This window comes from Lonchura striata, chromosome 2 (assembly GCF_050655825.1).
Source record: "Lonchura striata isolate lonStrDom1 chromosome 2, ASM5065582v1, whole genome shotgun sequence".
Taxonomy (NCBI): domain Eukaryota; kingdom Metazoa; phylum Chordata; class Aves; order Passeriformes; family Estrildidae; genus Lonchura; species Lonchura striata.
In genome coordinates, this window is record NC_140704.1 from 75,047,841 (window position 1) to 75,072,900 (window position 25,060).

The 25,060-nt window shown below is 38.8% G+C and overlaps 1 long non-coding RNA gene across 1 annotated transcript; it reads left to right on the forward strand.

Annotated features, from left to right (window-relative positions):
• The first annotated feature begins 964 nt into the window (after positions 1-964).
• On the forward strand, positions 965-24,646 carry LOC146768307 (uncharacterized). The gene is made up of 4 exons (XR_014952774.1): positions 965-1,093; positions 7,965-8,008; positions 23,722-23,863; positions 24,181-24,646. It is a non-coding gene; the product is annotated as an uncharacterized LOC146768307 (long non-coding RNA).
• The last annotated feature ends 414 nt before the right edge of the window (positions 24,647-25,060 follow it).

Consider the following 25,060-nt stretch of genomic DNA (forward strand, 5'->3'; position numbering starts at 1 on the left):
CTTTTAGGACCTGGGATTTGTGCATGAAAATAATATTTGGACCTGGAATCGAGGACTGAAGTCTGGCTTAAGTAACACTTAACCAAACACAAAAATCATAGCATAAGCATAATGTCCAAGATGTTCAATAATTTGTCTGCTGTATGACATTTGAGGGCACTGTTAGCCCTGACTGTCCCTCCCTAGTTTGCCTTGGGTTTTTTCCCATGATTCTGATAGGCCAGGACCTCATTTAACCTCTGAGTTATTTTCCAGGTGGATATTTTGAATTGGTATGATTTCATGGGATGATCCCTTACTTGTCTCAAGTCATCCACCTGCACTTATTCACTAAGCTCTGTTGTAGCCCAGTCCTTCTAAGGTGCCACAGGTTGGTTCCCTCTCATCAAGGGCATGGCCAGTAATGGGATTGCCTTTAGGTCTTGGCTCATCCCCCACTTTCTGCTCCAAAAAGGTTTCCCCTTTTACTGACCCAAAGCCAGATGGCTTCACAGAGTGTTCTGTGCTCACTGATACTCTTCATCAGTGCATTGGATGTGCATGGCCAGGGTTTTGGCAGTAGGGGCTATGGGGGTGGTTTCTGTGAGAAGCTGCCAGAAAGTTCCTCCATGTTTGACAGAGTCAATGCCAGCTGGCTCCAGGACAGACCTGTCCCAGCCAAGGCCGAGTCAATCAGCCACAGCAGTAGAACCTTGGTGATAGCATATTTAAGAAAGAAAAAAACAGGTGGTTGTTGTTGTGAAGAAATTGTATCCAGAGAGGAGTGAGAATATGTAGAGGGACAGCTCTGCAGGCACAAGGGTCAGTGCAGAAGGAGTGGCAGGAGGTGCCTGGGCACTACAGCTGAGATTCCCCTGCAGCCCATGCTGCAAGCTGTGGTGAGGCAGCCATGCTCCTGCAGCCCTTATAGGTCAACAGAGATGCAGAGATTCACCTGCAGCTCATGAAGGCCATTCATGCTCGAGCAGGTGGTTGGATGAGAGGAGACTGTGACCCTGTGGACATCCTGTGGAGAGCAGGGTCCTGGCAGAGACCTGAAGATCCTGAAGAGGGGACCACCCTGAACCAGAAGAATAACTATCTGTTATGAAAGGTACCCATACTGGAATGGGGGAAGGACTTTCCTCCCTGAGCAGCAGCAGAAACAACCTATGCTGAATTGACCCTAAGTCCTGTTCTGTGTCTCCCTTGTGCTGCTGGGGTGGAGGTGGCAGAGCATGGAATGAAGGGAGAGACTGCGGGTAAGGTGTTTTTAAGATTTGTTATACTTCTTGTTGTCCTGCACTGACTTTGATTGGAAATAAATTCAGTTAATTTCCTCAAGTGAAGTCTGGTTTGCCCATGACAGTAATTGGTGAGCGATCTCTCCTTCCCCTTATTGCAGCTCATGAGTCTTTCACTAAATTTTCTCTCCCCTGTCCAGTTGCAGAGGCAGGTGATGGAGTGGCTTTGGTGGGTACCTGAAACTCAGCCAAAGTCAAACAACAATAATCAGTCTCCCATAAAATGAGTGGGCATTGTTTTGAGATTTTGGTAAGATCATTGCTATGATTATGAATAGAAAAGCATAGATTTTGATTCTACATGGCTCATTGATACTTGTATCTTTTTAGTTCAAGAACTAAACAGAAATTAATGCAGAATGGTATCCCAAAAGCTGATTGTGAATTTAAAACATGTCCTTTCTTATTAAACACAGGGTCTGTATCCATAAAACTATATTTGAGCATGTTTTCAAGCACAGAATTATCTTTCTTTGTTTTGACCCAGTACCCTGAAGTACCTTTAAAATCTTAAATCTGCTTCAAAGTATTTCAGTCTTAGAAATTTTGCACTCTGCAACTTTGGAAGGCCCTTCCCTGCTCTCAGCTAAGGTAAAAATGCAACCAAGAAACAGCTCTTGTGTAAGAAAAGAGACCAAGTAACAAGTGTAATTGAAAGGAAATTTGAAAAATAATCATTCTGTAATCTCTCTAGCAACACTCACATGAACACTGAGAAAAACCTTTTAAGATTTTTCTTTCAGTAGACTCAACAACATGGTTAAATATGGGATTGCCAAAACTAAATGAAGGACTCTTGAAGGCACTTATCTTACAAGAAACAGCTTGAAATTCACAGCACCTGGAGGCTGTTGTTTTCATGCTGTTTTGGAAATGACACCATGGGAAAGTGGTAAGCTTCTTTTAGAATTGGAAGTCTGGTAACAAACTGTTTGGAGTTAATTTGAAAAAATGTTATCAGCAGTAGGTGACTGGTCAGCCAATGGGGTTTTTTCATAATCTTATAACCTGGGATATACCTGTGTTGCAGGTACAACACAAAATTCTCTCCTACAACTTAATACACTAAGTACTGCTAGAAATTTAGACCTGGGGTCAACCTACCAGTAACCCAATTAGAGGGTAACTGTGGTTGCTTTTTTGGCAGGCCAGTTACCCAGTCTGGTGTTGCCTCGTTCTGCTTATCACCTGCCCCTAAACTGCCGAATTTAAATTCTGCTTCTCGGTTACAATAATTTTGTGGCTGCAGTCCCTACTGTCCTTGGCCTAAATTTGGCCCCCAAATGCACAAGTGCAACTCTACAATACATTAGCAGAAATCAATTGTCTCTCTCAATTTATGGCAACTGAAAGCTGAATTTGACAAATAAACTCTGCTGACCCTCTAAATGCCTGTATCAAATGTAGTGCTGCTGTTCTAGTTTGAGCCATAACAGAATTTAGCTATGTATCAGAAAATCAATTAAGTGAAACCTTCAAATAATCAGAGCTAATCTCTTATCTTGGCAAGCACATGGAAACATGTATCAACAGTATTATAATAATAATGGAAAGGTATAAAAGTGGGTATGAAGATATATTAGTTTTACACATACACTATTTGGAAATAGAGAGGAATATCCACATAAACTCACATTCTTCTAAACAAATTATTTTATCTCCAGGACCTATAATTTGAAAAATTTCTACATTATGATGTTGTCTCTCTGATGTGATAGCTTTGATATTCTTGATTAATTAAACCACTTTGAGTGATTTCTGCTGGATGATTAATATACAACAGAGGAATATTTAGATGTCTCAAATTAGATGTATAACAATAGGAGTATGTAGGGCTGAGAAGAAGTGATAGGGATGGTGTCAAACACCTTGTCAGAGGCAAATGGCTCAGGATAAGGGGAAATTGGGGAATATATAAGTCTGCTCAGATTTAAATTAGGAGAATCTGAAGGGAAGTGTATAGTCATTAAATGCAATATCAGCATCAAAACCTCCAAATATCTCACACCATCACTCAAAAGCTGTTATTTTATTCAGTAAAGCCCATTGCAATCCTTATACATTTTTTCAGCTAGCAGCTTTGATCTTTATTGCTAATTGTTTCATAATGAAGCTCACATATATTCTTACTGAGAGTAAAAGAGGAAGTGTTTTCACTTTGAAGGGTAAGTCACAATAATGCTTTAGTTGATTGAATATTGTTTCAGGAAGGGGTTGAAAAAGCTTTGAGAAGCTTTTGCTATAGTGCTTCCTGATATTAGATGTATTGTGTTCTTCTGACTGCAGTGATATAATTAGTTCTTTATTATAGTTAGATAGGTCTCTATTGTACAGAGATAAAAGCGTACCCCAACATCAATTAAATAAAGCTTTTTGCTTTAGCTGAAGCATTTTGCTAAAGTCGGTGCTCTTTTTTTAGGCTACCTGTTCTTCTCCAAGCAGCTATTTACTACAAAACAACTGGTGTGGAGGTCCAGAGAATGAGGATGGTGTAGGACACAGAAGTTCACTTGTATGGCTTATGCTCTGGGCAAAGGTCCTACAGTGGAAGCTAGAGATAGAGTATCATTTATGTAGGGAAAGGCTGCCAGCTGAAACATTGATATCTGGTGATTTATTATTTTCCTCTTCCCTCCTGCTAGGATTACAGTATTGGCTGATGAAGTGATATTTATATACATAATTAATTCTCCATATTCACCCTTCTTCTGTACGCTTTTTATGTATGTGATGAAGTCACAGGGAAAGTTTCCACTTTAGGTGGGGTTGTTTTTTTTTTTTTGTTTGTTTGGTTTTTTGTTTGTTTGTTTTTAAGAAATTATATATAGTATAAAGGTCAGCAGTCATGTGCTAGGTCAGACCAAGGTTCCCCTCTTTTCTTTTTTTAACACAAGTAAGTGTAACAGAAGTAATACAACAAAGCTGACAAGTAGAGGAGGAATATTTTCTTTTAACATATCCAGTCATCAGATTGTAAAGCATGCGAAATAGAAAATTGTTACAAAAATATGATTATAGCATACATTTCTCATATTAAAACAGCTGGTGAATTTCATACAATGTGCCTTCCATACTGTGAAATAGCAAAACAACACATTCCAACAGTAAGGACTTTCAGGGTGTATAATGTATTCAAAGGATTTCATTGCTGATTCAAAAAACCTTGTGTGATCAAGATCTTCATCTCTCCCTTCTGGTTGTATTTTAACAGTTTCTAAGAGCAAATTACTTACTAGCAAGATTTGTGAAAAAGAGTGGGAAAAATATACAGCACACCTGAAGACCAGTCCTAGATATAAAGTCAGGGCCATTTGACAGATGGAAGTGGGGGCGATATCTTATTTTTTTGAAATAACAACAACAAAACAAATTAAAAACCAAACAAAACTCAAGGATGTTTAGATTCTCAGTTCCCAGACAAATGAAGTTGTGGAAGTTGGGCATCTGCTTTCCTGAAAGTAGCTCCTCTGCTCAGAACACAGCTCTCATGCTCCTCAGTAGTTATAAAGTACTTTGCACTTCTTCATAACCTGGGCATGGAGAAAATCAGTTGGCAAACAGACATTTAAAAAACTCTGTGCATTGATCATCTGTAGTAGAAAAAATATTTGTTTCAGTGGTATATTGAATATCACAGAAAATATTTGGTGACAAGGGATAATCTTGCTTTTATTTCTCAGCTCTGCAACTCCTTGCTGCTTGTTTACTTTCTTATCACACTGTCTCACACACCTCCAGCATCTGCTCTGGTTTTGCATCTCAGTTTCTGCTTTTATTATTTGCTCTAAAATAGTCTGCTTCTTTTTCCATTGCTCTGTTTCCTGGGTCTTTTTAGAGCAGCCACTGAGTCATTTTGCCACTGCAGCAGGTATTATGCCATGGCTGATGCAATTCCAGGGAAAGTCCTGTTTGTCCCTCAGGCTTTTGAGCAGAGAGGAGAGAGTTTTATAGGTTTAGCTATTAAACCACTGAGCAGATACCAATGGAAACATTCAGGGCCTATCAACTAGTCTGAGTGGACATTCAGAACAGAAAAGAAATCATTACTGGAAGTGATCCATGAGAAGCCCCTACCCTAAAAATATCCTTAAAAAGCTCTACCATGGTGGTTTTCCCATGTTGTTTAATTTCTGAGGGAGCCACTTATTTACTTCAGAAAAACAAGCATGAGGAGTTCTTCAATATAAACAGGTAAAAGTTGGAATACATTTAAGTAATTGATTGTAGAAAGGATATAAAAAAGCTTCAGTCCTGGCTTTGCAGAGAGGAAAATATCCAGACTACTATATATTTATATTTTCAGATTTCTGTAGTTCTTCTTTTTATTTCTTTTTTTTTTTTTCCTCTGTATTATTTTAGTACTTGTTGCATATTAAGATAACAGAATGGGAGGAATTTCTGCCACCCAATTCAAGTGTGAACAGATGCATATGTGAACATATGCATTTCTTATAAAAGCAAATAAATTTGTGCTGAGGTATATATATATCTGCACGTATCTATGAATTCAATGCAAGCAAGGTATAGGTGGGATAGGGTTCTGCATTCAACAGCCTTATCAGATGTAAACCCATTTTATTAGCCATGTGTACAGGCAACAGTCTTTTTAATGAAGGTAGTTTATCTCTTGCAATGGATTAAAGTCAAATATGATACTCAAGAGTCTCCATCTCTGCTAACAGTTAAACATTCCAATGTGAAGCAGTTTCCAAAACACCATCATATGCAGTGTTGTCCTTCTTTGAAGTTAGCTTAGATGTTTTACTCCTAACTGGACATGAGAACATGAAGAATATTTTGTATTTTTAATACTCTCATCAATATGTTCATTCTCTGATAGGAAAATAATGCTAGTAGAATTAGAATACTGCATCAGCCTGAAAAGAGCCTAAGTACTTGCTTTTGACAAAGAGAAGAGAAACACTGGTAATGTCCAAATAATTATCTTGGGACTTTTTTTTCCATCTCTCTGCAACAGTTCCAATAGCTCTGTTGTTGGTATTGTTTCCTTAGAGGACATTGATAAACAGAACAAGAAATTTGTTTGTGGTATTTGGTGTAGTTCTACATAGTCATGTTTTCTAGTTTTTCTGTGATGAAGAAGTATTTGCCTGTGAACTCAAAGTAGGCCTCAATTTCATGGTTGTCTGTGATTAGCAAGAACTCTCTTTGAATAAACGGTCAGATTAAAAACTTATTTTATCTCCTGCTCAGCTTGAGCCAGAAAATTTCACCTGGTGCAAAGTACTATGTTCCAAGATGAAAACTATAGTCTTCTCTGCCAAATTTGATTTAAATTAAATAAAAAACTTTCTTTATATTAATACCGACCAATTATGGTTATTTCAAGTGTGTTTATGGGTCAACAGCTTTCCACTTCTGCTGGTAACCATTAGAACTTTTAGAAGGTATTTCTGTCTTCTCTGATGAGTCCTGGGAAACATTGATTGATAGAAATGTAAATGGCGTGAAACTAGTGGATGAAGTAAAACCATTATTTAATAGCAAAATTTATATGAGAATTTGTTTTGTTTTCCGATGTACTTGTCCTCCTTGTAAAATTACATCCATTGGATTACACTTCCTATGTTAAGTTTTAATATGCGGAACTGCAGTGTAAATTTTGTTTTCCAAGTATCTTGGAGGTAATTAACTGTTTTTATCTTTTCCCAGTGAAAATACTTTTTTAAAGAGTAATAAAAGTATTTCTAGTTTTCTTCAGTTGCTCAAGCAGACTGCCAAAGTTCTCTGTGTTTTGTTAGCTGAGATTTAATTTTTCATCCTTCTGTAGTCACTATTTATTTGATTTTAAAATGAATAAGTAACAAGGTGGATTGTGCTTGGTTTATTCTCTCCCCCAATACCTTTGCAGATGTACCATGTGAGCCAGCAGGAACAGAACCTCACTTCCATACTAAAAATGAATGAAATTTCTAAATTCTTTGTTCTGAAGTAATTCTCAGACAATGCTCCTAGATAGATACAAGGAAAATGTTTTGTATTGATTTTTTACTACATAATAGAAATTATTTGGAGGGACAAAGTGCTTACATTTTTTATCTCTTTTTAATCTCAAACATTATGAAACTGTTTTGATACACCACCTCCTTTAAAAAACACCACTAATACAATAGTTCTCTGGCTTTGTTTCCAGATGACACAGGTGGTCTAAAAAGATGGAAGTAATTTCTCAGAGCAGAAGAATAATTACTCTAAGTCACACATATTTGTTGCAGGACACAAAGAGGAGTTGAAAACAAACTCTTTAACCTACTCATGGGAGGAAATAATGAGAATATAGAAAAGAGTTTGAATTTTACATTTTGAGAGCATGAGCTTGAACAATCAATACACCAACGGCAGCTGGTTGTTGATAGGCAGGTAATAATCCAGATTCTCCAAACCTCATGTTCTGGTTTTCATCACGTCCCCACTTGGAAAAAATATGAAAAATTTATGAGTTTGTGGTGGTACCTTGGGAAGAGTGGGGAAAAAGAAGAGAGAACAGTTCTGTAAGAAATTAAACTCTCATTCACCTTGAATAGTTCTTCTAGCAGCTGGAATCTCAGGTGAAATGTTGACACTCTGTTAGTGCTTCCTCCTTCTAAGTAAGAAATGTTTTGTACATTACTACTGTACTTCAAATTAGAATGTGTGGTTTTCTTGAATTTTTTTCTGCAGGAACCTCTCTCAAAAGGCCATGAGACCATCAAAAACTACCTAAGGTAAAATAATTTAATATGGGAGGAAGCAATAAATTCCACTTGGGCATATGTTATGAGAATCCTATAAATATTAGTTATCATGAGGACCCCAGACCACATGATATAAAAGCTGGATCCAGACAGTAACAAATCCTGCACAATGTAGTCTGATATCTTAGAGATGTTAATTTGTAATGTGAAATCTCTTTTATTTTAACAGCAGCAGTTTTTGTTTGTTTTGCAAATAGCTGTTACTGTTCCCTGTAAATGTAATCTTCATTTTTTGGGCTTTTAAAAATTTGCTCAAAGAAAGGGAAAATGTGTAATAGATGATTGTTCTTTGGAACTGCTTGAACAAAATCTTGGATCCTTGGATGTTTACATCCTGCTCTTCTAGATTTTATCCCTATCGTTGAGCTGGAAATGTATGTGTTTAACATAGTGTAGCAGTCATAGGATCATTTAAATTTTGAAAGTGAAAAAAAATCTTTGTATTATCAATAGAATGTTAAACTTTTTTTTTAGAGGAGGGACTATAATAACTGCTGACTAAGTGTCCAAATAGCATATTTAGTAATTTTCCTTTTCTCATTTCTATTAGATATTTGATAGATTTTGGTAGGGTTTTTGATGTTCCTAAATCAGTTTTAGACATGTCAATAAAGGAAAATAAAACTGAACCCCCCCAAACTTCTAACCAATGCATATTCAATATCTAAGAATGAAAAATGGTTATAATGTGTGTAATGCTTGGGCTTTTATCAAAATACCTGTATCTTTACTTCTTGACTCACTTATAATATCTATTAGTGAAAGAATATTTCTTAGTAGCAGCCATAGCTATGCAATAAATGCAGAAAATTATGCAAAAGAGAGTAATCTTAACAGTTTTCTTCTAAGAGTACTTTTAAACTTCTGTAGTCATGACAAGAAATAAAATCAGTGTAATTTAATTTAGAGAACATTTGTATCCTTCTTTGGGTATCTGAATTTTCTTTGTGTGACTTTTTTGACCTATTGAGTAAAGAGAATCAATAATTTGAGTGAAAAACATGGGTTTTAGAAGTCAAAGATTTTAACACTTGTAGTTTAACTGCAAACATGAGGCTTTGATTTGCAGAGACAATACTCACACTCTTTATAGTTCTACTAATAAAGAGATACCTATATAGAATAGGGAGACCCATTTAAAGCCAGAAAATTTATGGACCATGATGCGGACATGTACAATCAAACTAAGTCTATTTCAAACTTAAGTGGTTATGCTGAATGAGCCAAAGTCTTTATTTCCAGGCTGTATGTACATCTTAAGACCTCTGTTTTTTGTCATTAAGTAAAAATTTTAGCTGATCTCAGGATTTGTTTTATTTTCTCATTGATCTTGCCTTTTGTTGACTTTGGTATGTGAAGCACCCAGTCAATCATGAGCATGTGTTTAGCTGAGTCATCTGCTCTGGGATGGCACATTGGCTACATGTGTCAGCCCTGGTCAGGTCTTTTTTTTTTTTGGGCAAACTGTTCAGTTAGGCAGAAGTGAGTGAGCTACCTCATCTTATCATTGTTCCTACAGGAGGAATGGGAAGGTGCTGTGATCACTGAGGCATGCAGGTGAAAGGCACATTCCATAAATGACACAGAAGTTGGCTGTAGTCTTACTTGTGCTTCAATGTGACTGTCTGACATTTGTTCTTTGCTGACTCCTGCACATTGCCTCCAGTTTTGAACCCCTGGATTTCTGATGTTGCATGCCTCTGTGCCATCATATATGAGCTCATCTAATCTTGAGAGAAAATATTTAAGTTCTTTTTTTGCCAGAAACAATAACCTTGGCATTTTCCCTTTTACCCTTCACATTGAATAGTGATGTTGATTTTTGTTGCAAAAGCATATTAGATTGTTATGAACTTAAACCAGAATTGCACCAGGCTGTAACTGATAACAATTCTGGGCTGAAGTAGGTTTTTCTCAATTACTGCGAAATCTGGAACTAAGGGAAAATGCAGTATAGAAAGGTGGGGAAACTCACTTATCCCATCTCTAATTAGATAATGACTGCAGGAAAAAAATGAAAGCAATGCATTAAACCCTGTTCTATGAGTTTTAGGATTTTTGTGTCAATACCTTGAGTGTTCACATAGTGATCCAGAGGGATCGAATTTTCTTTAACTGATGTGATCACAAGGTTGTTTCTATGGTATTGTTTGAATTTGCTCACTTGTGCTTCTTTGAACCCATGGAATTGGCTTATCCCTGCTATTTGAACAAATACTGGGTTGTCATGCAGCAATGAAAAGCAAAATGCCATGACTATAAGCATTTTATTTGACATTTTTGTCTCCATTAAAACTTATTACACTAGTCTAAATCTTCAGCATCTCCATGCTTTGCTTCCACTTTTATCACTGAATTGAGAAAGAGGTTTTCTGGCAGATAATTTCTGTCCAACTGCATGAATATTTTATTTTATTTTGGTTTTACTTGCACATTTGGGAAAATACCAGGAAATGTTGAGCTGAAAGGTACAGATTCTTTGTATTAAAATTCTGTTACAGAACTGTGATGTCCAACTAGATTAAAATTTAAAATCTACCTTGTGCCACTCCACAGAACACCTGGTGTTCTTCTTGACCCTAGAACATATCAACCCAGCTCACAAGGGTGAGTGGTCAGGGTGGTACCAGATTCTGCACGTTGAGCTGGTGTGTGTGAATTGTTCACCTTTCTTGTACACTCTGTTATTAATACTGTTGTTGTTACTGTTCATTTCTTATCACATTGTTTCTAGTAAATTTTTCCTATCTCCACAAGTGATATTTAGCTTTTAAACCTGCAATTCTCCTCTCCAGCCCTTTACAGAGGGAGAGGAAGGAAGTTAATGAGCACTGCATGCTTAGGCGTGTTCTCAGTGGAACACTAGACTGGGGAAGAACACTAGACTGGGGAAGAACACTAGACTGGGGAATACCATTCCTAAACCATGACAATTTAATAGGGTTTTTTGGGGAATAATATCTTCTGTGTCTTGGTACAAAGTCTTTGTTTAGCAAGGTGCTACAAAAAAATATCAAGTCTTTATTTTGAGGACTGGCAACTGCTTCGTACTTGCTTCATCTTGTGCTGGGGTATGTTAAATTTATTTTGTCATCTATTGCTTTTTGTCTCATGTTCTATTCACATCAGATCGGTGGACTGTCTGAAGAATGCTTTTTTTAGAGTAGAATAGAACATAATAAAATATTTTAAGTTGTGAATGATCTATAATCTCATCTTGACCACTTCAGGGCTGATAAAAAGTTAAAGCATTGTCCAAAAGCCTCTTCAATACTGACAGGCTTGGGGCATTAACCACTGTAAAAAATATCAGCCTCCTGCACGGTGTAGATGAATGGAGGCAGAGATCTCTGAAGTTTGCTCTTGGGGAAAGAGGTTTATTGGGGGTGCAGGAAGGTCCTGCCTCGTGCTCCCAGACGCAGCATGTGGCTGGGCCTGAGAGGGTGGGGGAGGGGAGAGACAAAAGGATGCTCTAGGAGAGGGGAAGCTCCAAAAGGATGGAGGAGGTTCCAAGAGGGGAGGAAGTTCCAAGAGACCTCATGGCCCCTCGAAGCCTCCTTATAAAGGGTCTTCAAGGTGGGTTGGAACAAGCCATGGCCAATGGGGTTACAGGCACTTGATGTTTTAAGGGAGGGATAGAGGTGCAGGGTGAACCATACATCTTTTTGGGGGTGGGATGGAACAGTCCATTTCACCCCAGGACCCATCTGAAGGCAGGGGTGTCATCCGGCTAGCTGGGAGAATCTGTTCTCATCCTGGCTGTATTATTTATGAATAATCATATTTGTCCATCCTTCCCAACAAGCCACCTCTCTAGTAAGTCTGCTTCTGTGGTTGACTGCCCTCTCTGTAAAAATAAAATGCTTCCTTATGTCCAGTATAAACCTCCTCTGGCACAGCTTTGAATGTTTCCTATATATCCTATCATTGGATACCAGGGAGAAGAGCTCAGCCCCTTCCTCTCCCCTTCCCCTCCTCGAGAGGCTGTAGAGCATAATGAGTTCACCACTCACCTCCTTCTACTCAAACTCTGCAAACCAAAGTCCTTGGCTGCTCCTCAGAAGACATCCCTTCCATCCCTTTCATCAATTTTGTTGTCCTCCTTAAATTGTGGGGCCCATTTTCCATTAGAATTCTTTGATATCCAGTTCTTGTGCTAAGATGTTTGGGGTTTTTTACAAAGTTATAAGCTAACAGCTATCGGCTGCTTTTTGACAAATTATTTCATAAACAGCAAAAGAAGAGCTGTCCCAGTACAGATCTGATCTCTACTTGAGCATCACTTAAGCTTACCATTACAACCACATGCTAAGCCATGTGCTCCTGCTTTATACGTTGTCAAGATGAACCCGTAAGGCAGAGGTGTTTCAGGTGTGTATCTGTGCACTCCTCAAAGCAGAGTTATTTCTTAAAGGGAAAAATGTCATATCTGGAATTTGTGAGCTCACTTTAAGAAATATTTCTATACAAGATTAAGTGAAAGTATTCCATCAAGCCTTTGAAACTTGGTGACTTGCTTGCAAATATATTCTCTGAGAAATTGTCTACCAGTAGACCTATTGTGATGGGAGTTTACAAGGTACTATGGGGGTTTTTATTAGTTCACAGATCTGGATCCCTTTTTTAATCATGACTTTCTGAAGATATTCCTTCTTATTGCAAAAGACTAATGAAAATTAATTTCAGAAAAACACCTTAAATCCTACTATTCACTTTTTTTACTATTCTTCTCAGTCATGTTGCAGTCTTGTTTGCCAGTGAAAATACAAATTTAATACTGGGTTGCCTCATATAGGAGACTGTGAATATAAATGTACTGCTTTTCCTTTTAAAGTGATCTACCTTTGCTTACTATCAAATTTGTTTTCTTACAGAGCAGGTACATCAAATGTGGTCTCTTTCCTTTCCCTGAGAGTTTGCTCTGGTTTTACTTGTTGTCCTTAATCAGGCCATTTGTCCTGTTTTACTCAAGCTCTTCTTGCTCAGTGCAAAATTCCTTTCATAATCATTTTTATAAATTCCTATGGCATGAACTCCTCATGAACCCCGCAAGTTGTCTCAAGCATTTTGAACAATCAGCTGTGATACATTGGTGCAGTAGGCAGTGAAGAAAAAAAAACTGAGACTTGTTCAAATACTACCCTGTTTTCATCAAAGCCATTACTTGTTACAGGAAGTTTGTCACAAAGGGGTTGTCCCATGTTTTTTATGATTATCTCTTGGAATACAAGAAAGATGCCGTATGATGTTTTCACTTGAAAGTCGGGAAACACCTCTTTACTGTGAGGGTGACTGAGCAGTGGCACTGTTTTCTCAGAGAGGAGATAGAGTCTCCATCCTTGAGATATTACAATGCCACATGATCCTGGGCAACTTGCCTGATCAAGGAGCTGGACCACGCTTCCTCCAGAGGTCCCTTCCAACCTTGTCCATTCTGTGGTCTTGGAAGTATTCTCTTTCCCACCTTTCATTTGGAAGTAAATAATAAATTTTAACTCTCTTATTCTTCTGACTAGCATTGGGAAAATTGGATTTTTCTGATTCTTTATTTTGAAAAAAGGCTAGTCTGTACTCTAAACTAGCCCTAAGGTTTCCCCTGAGAAAACTTGGAAGAAATGGGGGCCTCCAGGACAGTTACCTCATCCAGAGATAACTATCTAGAACTCTAAGACCAGAGTAAGCAAGTAGTTTAGAGAACATGTGTAATTTCTGTATGCCTACAATTACGGAAGATTAATTCCAGTGTTGGCTTCTGTATGGTCCTTCTCTCTTGCCTGTTTTCAGAGTGGCTCTGATCTCTTAGAAGATTTTCTGCTTTCATTAGTGTGGATATTATGATATGAGAATATAGGGGGAAAATACTATTCATTTGGCTTGTGTGAAATCATGCTGTTCAGAGGGACAGGTGAAGTCACCCTACAAAGTATCCAACACAACAAATGTGAATGCATATTCATGTTGGCTCTGGAGGATTTGTTACTACACTCTTTTGATCTCCTTGCCCTGGCAGCATGGTAGAACAGTCCCTTAGCCTTGCATTTTATATTTCTGTGTTATAGAAGAACAGTAGGAGTACTAGCTGGCAGAAGATCTCATGCTCTGACTTAGTTGCTATTTATTTGTGGTGTAAAGCTGCTTTGCAGAACTTGGTAAGCACATACCTCTGTTGTGTACCATGCATCAAATACCTAACATTGCAGACTGAGTAACAGGCACCAGTCTTTAATAATGATCTGTAGTCATGAGTATTTAAACTTTGCCTGAATAGTTCTGTCTCCTTGAACACACAGCTTGAACTTTTCCCACCTGAGTGGCACACAATAGACTTTCACTGGTAATGGTAAATAAAACAGGCCTTATAGCGCATCTCCATATAGTTAAAACTGTGCTCCTACTCCATTCCCACCCCTCATAAATGGGGTTGTCAAGGATGGCAGCTCAACAGTTGGGCGACATCACCAACTCTTGATCATTCCTGCATGCTGTCTGAGCTTCCAAGTGAAAAAGCAGAATTTATACATTGTGTAGCATGTACTAGATCATTTTCTATGGTGGCAACAGCAAAATAGATGGCTGTTCTCACTTGGTAACCTCTACTGATTTTATTATGAAAAGTGTTGCTTTAGTATATCATAAGTTTAATTGTGAGCAATTATTCTTTTAATCTCATTCTTTTAATTTTTAATGTATGTATTTGGCTTTCTGATATCTAATATGCTGCTTTCTGAAATGTTGCTACTTAATGTGTGATTTTGAAACAAATAAAAAGAGATATTAACTTTTTTATTGACTTAAGAGTGCATACTTGATAATTTATTGTCTCTAAGCATCTAATTTAATGTCTTGCCACAAAAGTCCACTCCTTCATTGAATGGATACAGTAGAGTGTTGGCTACATAGAATGTGATTTTCATTGGTGTGTGTCTCACAGGAATCATCTGTAATTTAGGTTTAATGTGCAAGGCTAATAACTCTCTTATTTTTGCTTCCTACCATCTGAACTACATGAACTTTCACTTTATCTACTTCTAACATGATATTCTGTCTTAAATTACTTGGCTCATGGTATTGTGATTATGTTATCAGAGAGTCAAAAATTTGGTTCTGCTAATTTTTTTTTGTCTCTTTAAATACACTTCTAAAGACATCTTTATGCCTTTCACACACATTGATGCCCACTGTTCATTCTCATTCTCTCTTACTCTGTTCTGCTGCCCTCTCTTTGCATCTGGTATTAGTCTGAACTTCACAGTCCATTCATTTTTTTGCTCTTTTGCACTTCACTGATGTCACATACATGCAAAGATCTCCGAGTCACTGATTTATTTCTAAGTATGGGGGCATTTTTTTCTTGTCTGCCATTCTTTGCATAATGACTTGTCAGAATTTTTGAATGTGGTCCCATGTAAAGAGAATTTCATTATTATCTTTTTTGCCCTTCAATAACCCTAGGTTTTTGGATTTTCTGCATATCTGCTGCTTTGTACTTTTATGTCTTTCTTTGCTGAATTTCCAGTAAATCTTCATGCTTTCCTTTCTCTGCCTTCTTAAACACCTTTGTGACTGCTTTGTTTGTGTTCTTTCTTTGTGGGTGAGTTTATTCACTAGCTGTGCATGTCTCTGGTTCTCTGTAGAGTTAATGGGATCTCTAAGCATTCACATTGGAGCGCCTAGATTTTTGTCCTGTCATTGTTCTATCACCTATTAGTTCAGCCTGTACAGTTTGGTAATTGCATGAATCAGTCATTTTTGTGAAGTTTGCCAAAGCTCTGACCCATTGTTCTGTATTGATGTTTCTTGATTTATACAAAAAGGAGTCTTTCATGTAACAGGATTTTTTAATTAATTAAATGCTCAGGAGTATTAAGATTTATCCCTGCCTGCTGCTGATGTAGTGGGATGTCACCAAAGTATCAGACACCCTTCACCTATAACAACCAATCTGCTTCTCATATGGTTTTTCCCTTTTCCCTGCTTTCTAGAGTAATGACAAAATCTGTTGTTTCTCTTCTTTCTTTGAGAAGTTCTATGCATTCTGTCTTAAATGTCTATGTGCTGAGACATTGGACTATATTGTCCCTCAGCTTATTATTTTTGTTGTCTATAAGATCACTTTGAATTTCCTGTAATTGTCCATAAGCACAAGCAAAGACGGTCAAAACAGGTCCACATTCATGGTTTTTTTTCCTTCCTTCACATGTAAGGTCTTCAAGACTCTCACAAAGGTGAGCATTTTATCCTGAGAAAGAACCCTACATTGTTCTGACAATGTTACTCTCACTTTTCTGTCCTCTCCAGCTCTTCACTCTGTGTCTGGCCTCTAGTCACTTGTTCCTTATCCCCCTGGCTCTGTTCTGAATCTCTCACCATTTTGCATTGTGGTAGCTTTGCCCCATCAGCTCCATGCCTCCATGATGGATTTGCTTATCAAATACATCTCACCTGTCCCTTAGAACATCTTTCTGCTGGTTTGCAGGTTTGCTGCTTTTAGCCACCTTTTTGCTCCTCCTCCTGAGACCTCTTCTTGCCACATCTACTTATATTTTGTTCTTTAGTGTAGGACTCAGATTCCTATTCCTTCCTTAGGACCTGGCACATGTGATGAAATTAGTGTGACAAAGAAGGTGTTGCTTTTCCCCTAGAACAAGTGGAACAGCAGTTTTACCTGTTGAACCTAGGTAACCTCTACTATACATCTGGAAAATGGAATGATTCCCCCACCACCAGAAGACTTGTAGCACAATCCATTTTAAATATAAATTTGAAAAGCACATTTTCCTGATACAAAGTTTGTTTCCTTTTCCTTTTGTTGTTTCTCCTCCTAAATCAAACTTTTAAAGAAAAAAAAAATACCATTTTGTTTAGTAACACTACTGCCTACACCTAAGAGATGATACAAATTGAAGCCAGGTTAACTGTGTATGAAATGGAGTGAGTGCATGAGAACATTTTCTGAGCACTGATTCTGACTGAGAAGTCACAGATAAAAAGGTGCTGCCTAAACTAGGAAAAATCTTGAAACTTTGTCCCCTGCACTATTCCCTCTGTTCTGTTCCCCTTGAAATCTTCAGCTGCTTAAAGCAGTTTGCCTCTTAGATAACACCATTACATACATTACCTTGGTTTTACACTAGTGTGCAGGCTTTACAAGTTCATTACAGACTTATCCCAGGGTGATTTGCTCTCCTTGATGTAGGGCTCATTTGACACAGTCAAGGAATAAAATTATAGAATAGTTTGGATTGGAAAGGACCTTTAAGATTGTCTAGTTTCCACTTTCCTGTTGTGGACAGGGACGCCTTCCAATAGACCAGGTTGCTCAGAGTCCCATTCAATGTGGTACTGAATTCTTCCAGAGTTTGGACGTCCGGAACTTCAAACTCAGATGAAATTAATGAGGAATGGTTTGGGAACAGTTGCTTTCAACATTCAAGAGTTCCATGCTATGTGAAAGTAAGTGGCCTACTGCAGATTTTTAATGACAAATAACTTTAATTTGGACTTTGTAGAAGTCTGAAGGATAAATGACCTGAATAGATTTTTTTTTTTTTGCTCATTTCTTCCCTTTGGCTCCATTTTACTTTCACTGAATGTATTTGAAAGGGGAAAGTCAGAAGAAGCTTTTTGAGGAAAGAAGTTTGTTGCATTGGGCAATTTTTTTTATAGGAAAAAGGCACTCACTGCAAGGTATGTGACACTTTTCTCATTTGTGACTGGTTTGGTTTTTTCTATTTTGTAAACTCAGTACATGTGGTAGGATGATGACAGCAGCCTATCACAGGAACAAATAATGGAAATATCATCCCTGGTCTCACAGCTGGATTTTTTAAAATTGAGCCAGTTCAGTTTCTACCATTTTTTTATTGCCTCCTGTCATGGTGCCTCTCAGGTCAGTGGCTAGCTCAAGTGTTAGGCACAGTGGCTAAAAAAGGTCACTCCCTATGGCCACTGCAGGTGAGGGATGTGATCAGTGGACTCTGATCCACCAGACCAGGCAAGGACTCAAAGCGACGTTAACAGAAACGCGGGAGTCGTCCTTCTGGGGGTATCACAGCTCAGAGTTTATTGGCAAGTCCACCAACAAGGAGCAACCTTAACTCAAATAGAATATGCCCCAAAACCCCAAAAGGCACTTGAACACAGTGTGCAAGGGTATATAACAGGGGGTGGCAACATGGGGCGAGAACAACAGTAAACCAATAGGAAACAGCCTGGGAGTAAAGGGAATGACAAGCAGGGGAGATGTCTAGTGAGGTGAGAGGGAGGGAGAGATTCCTGGGAATCAGCCTATAACCCGAGGCCTTAGCTGGAAATTTCTGGATAGAAGGGCGAGGCCTCAAAGTGACAGACAAACCCCGGGGTGGGGTCCAGGGAAGGACTTAACAAAAGGTTACATAAAATGGGTGGGGAAAGGGAATACTGACAGGCGGAGGGGGAGGAGGAGAAGAAGGGATGGACCATTTAACATAAAGAGGGGGAGAGGGAGCAACCACAACATGGGGGAACCCAAAATGCACCCCAACAGCCTCCCTTGCGTCACATATCAGCTGGGCTCCTGTTGATCATCTGTAAGAGGACTACCACCTACATGCTCATCCCCTAAACATGCTGAGGCTGGGTATTGGCCTTTGGTAATGTATAACTGTGCCCATGGCCCTGTTTGACCCATGGCATGGTTTGGGGAGGACCATATGCTGAGGTTTTTTCCAGATCAGTAGTATGGATGAGAGTATTCAGCTGTGTATTAGGAAGGGAAAGGCTAGCCATATGAAGGTGAGTCACACTGTGCCACTTGCCATCTCAGCTCCAGAGGCTAAGTGTTGGAGAGGATAGATAAATATAATTATTCATAAATAATACAGCCAGGATGAGAACAGTCCCCTCTGCTAGCCGGACAATGCCCTTACCTACGGATGGGTCCAGGGGTCAGGTGGACTGTTCCATCTCACCCCCTAAAATGTATGGTTCACCCGCATCTGTAACCCTCCCCTAAAACATCAAGTGCCTGTAAGCCCATTGGCCCAAGCCTTGTTCCAGCCCACCTTGAAGCCCCCTGATAAGGGGTCTCTGAGGGGCCACATGGCCTCTTGGAACTTCCCCTCCTCTTGGAACTTCCCCTCTCCTTTTGTCTCTCCCTTCCCCCATCCCCTCAAGCCTCGCCATGTGCTGCGTCTGGCAGCTCGAGGCAGGACCTTTCTGCATCCCTAATAAACCTTATACCCCAAGAGCAAACTTCAGAGATCTCTCGTCTGCATTCACCTAAACCGTCCTGGAGCAGGCAGTGCACCCTACAGCTAAGCTCTAGTCTGAGTTTCTTATATAGCAAAAGTCTAAATGGATCAGATAATTGACCTGGGTATGGGTCTGTTCCTCTTGTCAGTCTGTTGGCTTCCATGAAGAAATGAAATTGGCTTCAATATAATTGAAGCTGGACTATTATTTTCTTTAAGCTGTGACATGGATGTGAACATTCTACTTTTAGTAAACCACATGCAGTTTGGTGGACCTTCAGAAACTATGAACAGAAAAGGGCCAAGAGCTGTTCAAACAGTGTGTGTCTTTCTTACATATCTCTTCATATTTCTTTTTTTTTCCCTATATGACCCTTTAGTTTTAACTTGTGTGCTCTGGGCTTGCATGTGTTTGTGACTATTAATTCTGCAAAAGCTTTCAGACTCCATACCACAATATGTGATAATTTGTACCAGGCAAGTTGCACTTAAGGACAAAACTGGAAAAAATAAAAAGCTGATGAATATATTTAAAGACAGCAAAAATAAAACAAATATTTCAAATTTATCATTTTATTGCAGGTCTCCTCTCCCTTTTCCCACCTAAATAATGTTTGAAAGAGGTTCTTGATAAAATACCAGTGCTGGCTGACTATTGTTATGTTGGTATGTTATCACAGAGTATGTTGTGATAAGCCATGACAGATATGTTAAGCTGAATTTTTGTGCTGAAATGTCACAGATAGTTATAAAGCAGTAAGTTTGAATTCTTGATATGTTGCCAGGAATCCCCCCCCTGCTCAGGCTGTCTGGCATGAGAGGGCATGGCTCTTTCAGAATCTACTTTCCAGTAGTCAGAAAAACTCACTGTGATTTTGATAGCAGCACTATAGGGTCAGGATTCCATGGCTGTTGTCTGTGTTGTCACTTCTAGTCTGGGTCTGTGCTGACAAACCCTGAGCACAAACCTGTGGAATTCGCCAGAGAGTATCTTGTCTTCTCATCCAGGCTCACTGCCTGATTTCTCTGTTCCCAGTCCTGCATGTTCTGTTGTGCTTCACAAAGCCATTCTGATAATTGCTTATGTAGATCAACAACCTGCTTGACTGTCTCAGCTTGTATTTGCTCTATCTCTGCTCACAGACTGTCTATCAGGCTTTTTTAAATTCACAGAATTACAGAATCACAGAATAATGGGGTTGGAAGAGACCTCTACGATCAAGTCCAACCTGTGCCCTAACACCACAATTAGACTATAGCACCAAGTGCCAAATTCAGTCTTTTTTTAAACATATCCAGAGATGGTGATTCCACCACCTCCCTAGGAAGACAATGCCAGTATTTTATTATTCTTTCAGTGAAAATTTTTTTCCTAATATCCAACCTAAACCTTCCCTGACGTAGCTTGAGACTGTGTCCTCTTTTTCTGCCAGTTGCTGCCTGGTGGTCTTAAACAAACTGTTCTCCAGTGGTCTCATAACCCTCTGTCTCTCTTCTAAACACAAGGCTGTCTTCATGTCTCTTCCTGCACAGAAAATGTGCAGGTATTCAGACTGGAAAAACTGGGACAGGATTTGTAACAAGCACAAAGCATGGATCAGAGATGTCTATCCACTTCCACATGGGCAGAAAGGAGAATGGAAAATGAAGAGCAAATAGCTCTTTCTCACTATATTCAACCAAGTGAATATTCCCTTTCATGCCTGATAGATGGAAATTAAAGACTGTAATAATAGTTAAAATCTGAGAGAACACATGAGTACAGGACTTATACTTACTGAAATGTGGGCTGAAAATGAGAAGGATCAGTACATAGTTTAGCTGAGGAATGATTCAAGTACAAGAATAGAAGGATGAAACTGTGTGGGTGGTGGTGGGGATGCAGGAAAGAGAAATACTCTAAAGAGCAATAATTCACAAAGAGCTATTTGGCTAAAACTTTGATTTTCTCCAGCAATTATAAGGATCCCATATAGTTGGAGTAAGACTTGTGCAGAAACAGTTACAGCATTTTCCCTGAGGTTTTGTAAGTGATTTTGAAAACTTCCAAAAGAGAGATAGCGTGGAATATTAAGTAAGGTACTAGATACAAACAAGATTTCCAGATTTCTGATATTTGATTTTGTCAGCTTCCAAGATTTTTACAGGTTTTGGGTCAGGTCTGTAAGACAGTCTACTACCATGTTCGAGCTGATTTGAAAATCTGTCCATAAACCAATGTGGAAGAGATTGGGAAGTGAGGAAGGTCCAGATCTACATAAAACATCAGATGCATGTTATAATTTTCCTTGATAATACGGCACGTTACAAGTTTCTGACTTCTCAGTCACTCTAGAATGGCTTGTGGCCCACAACAGAAAAATAGCAGACGAATCACTGTGTAGGAAGTCATAAACCTTTCTGCAATATATTATACACAGATGTATCTCCTACTCAATGTCCTCTTTCATTTAGTGGTTCTTATGCAGGACAAATGTTTCTTGTGCAAAAGATAATTTTAAAACCAAAAGGAAAATAGTTTACTTACAATGGTCTCCAAAAGCACAGGAAGAGCTCATTGTTTTTAGGAAGAGGCAGCAGCAAATAAAGGTGTCACAGATATAAAAATAAACCTATGCAAGGCTGCATGCAAAGTAAATAGCCAGAATAAATTCTTTTTTAGGCATTCATAGTTGAATTATGTCATGCATGTTAGTTCCCTTTTCCTCACTTGGAATTAAAGCAAAAATTCAAGATGTCAAAAGTAGAATTATTTCTTGAAGGCCTGATTCAAGGACGCCCTATGACAATGGATCTGTTTTTGTGCTTTCAGTGTAGATACTTATGCCATCTTATTTACAACCCAGTGCAACTTTCTTCCTTGACGCCTAATATAAAGCAAAGAGATTTAGATAACTTCTGTAACACCAAAATCCCTAAATGTGTGATTAGTCAGAGGAGTAAAAATACAACCAGCTGTGCACATCACATACATTTTCTGCTCCTGATTCAGTGTGGGAAGTCCCAGCAAACTTGCTGGAGTTCTGTGTGGGTGAGTTCTGCACACTCTCATTGGGCCCTCTCTGAAGCCAGGGTTTGCTAGCAGTAAAATTAGGTAAGAATAGTGGCACATAGATATAGGGCAGTATAGAGAAACAAGCTATGAAATGTAGTTAATTCCTCTTATGTTCAGGCAGAATGCAACCATGCAGACAAAACCTGCTTGTAAGGGATCTAGAGCAGTGATTTTCAACCTTCTTCAGTGAGCAGTAAAAATCCTGGTATGGAGTGGACCCCTATATTATAAGCTGATTATCTTTTCCTAATAATCTTTAGGCCCCTGCAGACCAGGGATAATGCTTCAGATCACAGAGAGAAGAAATTTCTCAAGCGGGACATTTAGACTTTTTTTTCCTGTATTTTTGCAACCTGTTCCACAGAGCATCAATCCGCTGGCCCTTCTCATGTGATCACTCACAAGATAAAAACAAGCCCTCTCAAATAAGGCAGGGGCAATTTGAATGCCAGCAATCCTTTTTAAATTTTAATTTTCCTCACAGAATTGACTTTTCTTTGCTAGAGAATGACAGAGAGGTGTGTAAGTCAAGTAGATCTCGTACATCCTCATGAAATTTTATTCTGCCATATTATTTTACAGACAAAATTGCCAATTGGCTTCACAGTGTGTTTGTGTCATGCCATTTCTTTAGAACCCTTAAGATTGTGGATGTAACAGGAGAGAAGCAGAAGCAGGTCCTGAAAAGTGGATTTCTCTGTGGATTGCTGCAGTTGGATGAAAGTATGTAGGATATAAGAATTGCTGCATTGTAGTTCTCAGCTGAGTTTTCTCTGTGGTTAAAACTTGTGTTTAGTAGTATAGCAGTGTAAATACTCAATAACCTGGGCAATCTTCTAATGTAGCCCCTTGTAAATGTAGTCAATGGTTTCAATGTAAAGCAGTCTTTGTAGTACAATTGGACCTACTCTGTCACCTCAGTGGTCATGATATTCTCTGTTGGATCATCTAAAATGCCTAGGCATTTTCTGTTTGCCTTTTGATGGATTTCATATAGGAAGGACAATGTATTTATTTTATTATGGTATTTACTTTATGGAGCAGCCATGTTCCATTAGTTTTTCTGTGTGTAGTAGACTGTTCTCAGATGTAAAAAACTGAAAATATTGAAAGACAATTGGAAATTTCCCATGTTCCTCAAATATCCTAGGCAGAAATTCACCAGAATTTTCTGCAAAATTTCTGGGGCTCAGAGAATACCCAAATATTTCTTTCGTTTTGCAGTGCAGGAAAAAATAATTAACTGAAATATAAAGAAAAAAACCATCTCATTTAAATGACATCTTTTATCTATACCACTGTTACCAAGGTTATACGTATGCTTGGTGAAAGATGCAACTGCAATGCACTTTCACAAAAGGCTTATAGACTACCATGTTTTTCCTGTGTTTGTACAGATTTGTCATAAAGTCAGCAGGTTCAGGAAGCTTTGGGCCCTGGAACAGCTGCTGATGGGGAGAGGCAAAGCAGAGCAAAGGAGGAAAGGACTTGTGGTGGTAGAAGCTGGGGAAGGAGGAAGAATTGTGACAGTCTGGAAAGGTAAGGGCAAGGAAGAAGGCAGTGACAGAGGCTGTACTGGGAGAAAGAAGGAAGGAGATGGAGGAGGACTGAGAAAGGTGTGTAATAATTTGTGAGGGGTGTCAGGAAATGAAGACAGAACAGATGGGAGAATGCAAATGAGAGACAGAAGACAGCAGCACCTCTTGGGCTCAGCTGCAAAGAGGTTGAAACTGACACCTATGTTTAATATAATCCTCTATTTGACTCTGGCTTTAAGAGCAGGGCTATCTGGAATGTGGGTTATGGAATGATTTGGAGTGTGTCTTTCTATGTGGCAATTGCTGTCTTTTGTATAGCAGCTGGTTTGAGTCCTGCAGTCCAGACAGAATGAGCTATGCAAATAGATGAGAAATGAAGGAACCACTCCTCCTCTCTATTTGTCTCACACCCTCTCTGGATCATCTAGCCCAAGTACTGACATCCTGCTGGGAGCTTCAGCATCTTGCCAAGAATGCCTAGGAAGCAGAAGGGCACTGGAATCATAAATCTAGACGTCTTGCAAAGCAAATCCTGTGGTGACATTTGTAAAATCTATATTCTGAAGAGGACTATATAAACTGAAATCTACCATTTTGACTCCTACTAGAGAAAGTACATATGGCTTAAAAAATTACAGCGAAATGATGTCATTATTTATTAAATTCTGGGAGATGAAGGCCTAATGAACTCTATTGACTTAATCACCATCTCTTGCCACTGTATTTTTTTATGGGTAGTTTTTGTATAGATTGGAGCCACAATAAAGTATGTACATGATTTTCATTTTCTGAATGTTGTTATAGTTTGAGTCTTGTCATGGAAAACTTACAGATCAATGAAGCTGATTTCAGTTCAGTCAAAACTGGCTTACTGCGCAAAGAACTGAGCACATTGTTATCTTTCACTAAAAGGTTATAGCTCTTTGGCACCTTTACCAAAATTTGCATGAGGTATAGTTGTTGGGAAGGATGGATAAATATAATTATTCATAAATAATACAGCCAGGATGAGAACAGTCCTCTCTGCTAGCTGGACAATGCCCCTGCCTATGGATGGGTCCAGGGGTCAAGTGGACTGTCCCATCTCACCCCCTAAAATGTATGGTTCACCCGCATCTGTAACCCTCCCCTAAAACATCAAGTGCCTGTAACCCCATTGGCCCAAGCCTTGTTCCAGCCCACCTTGAAGCCCCCTGAT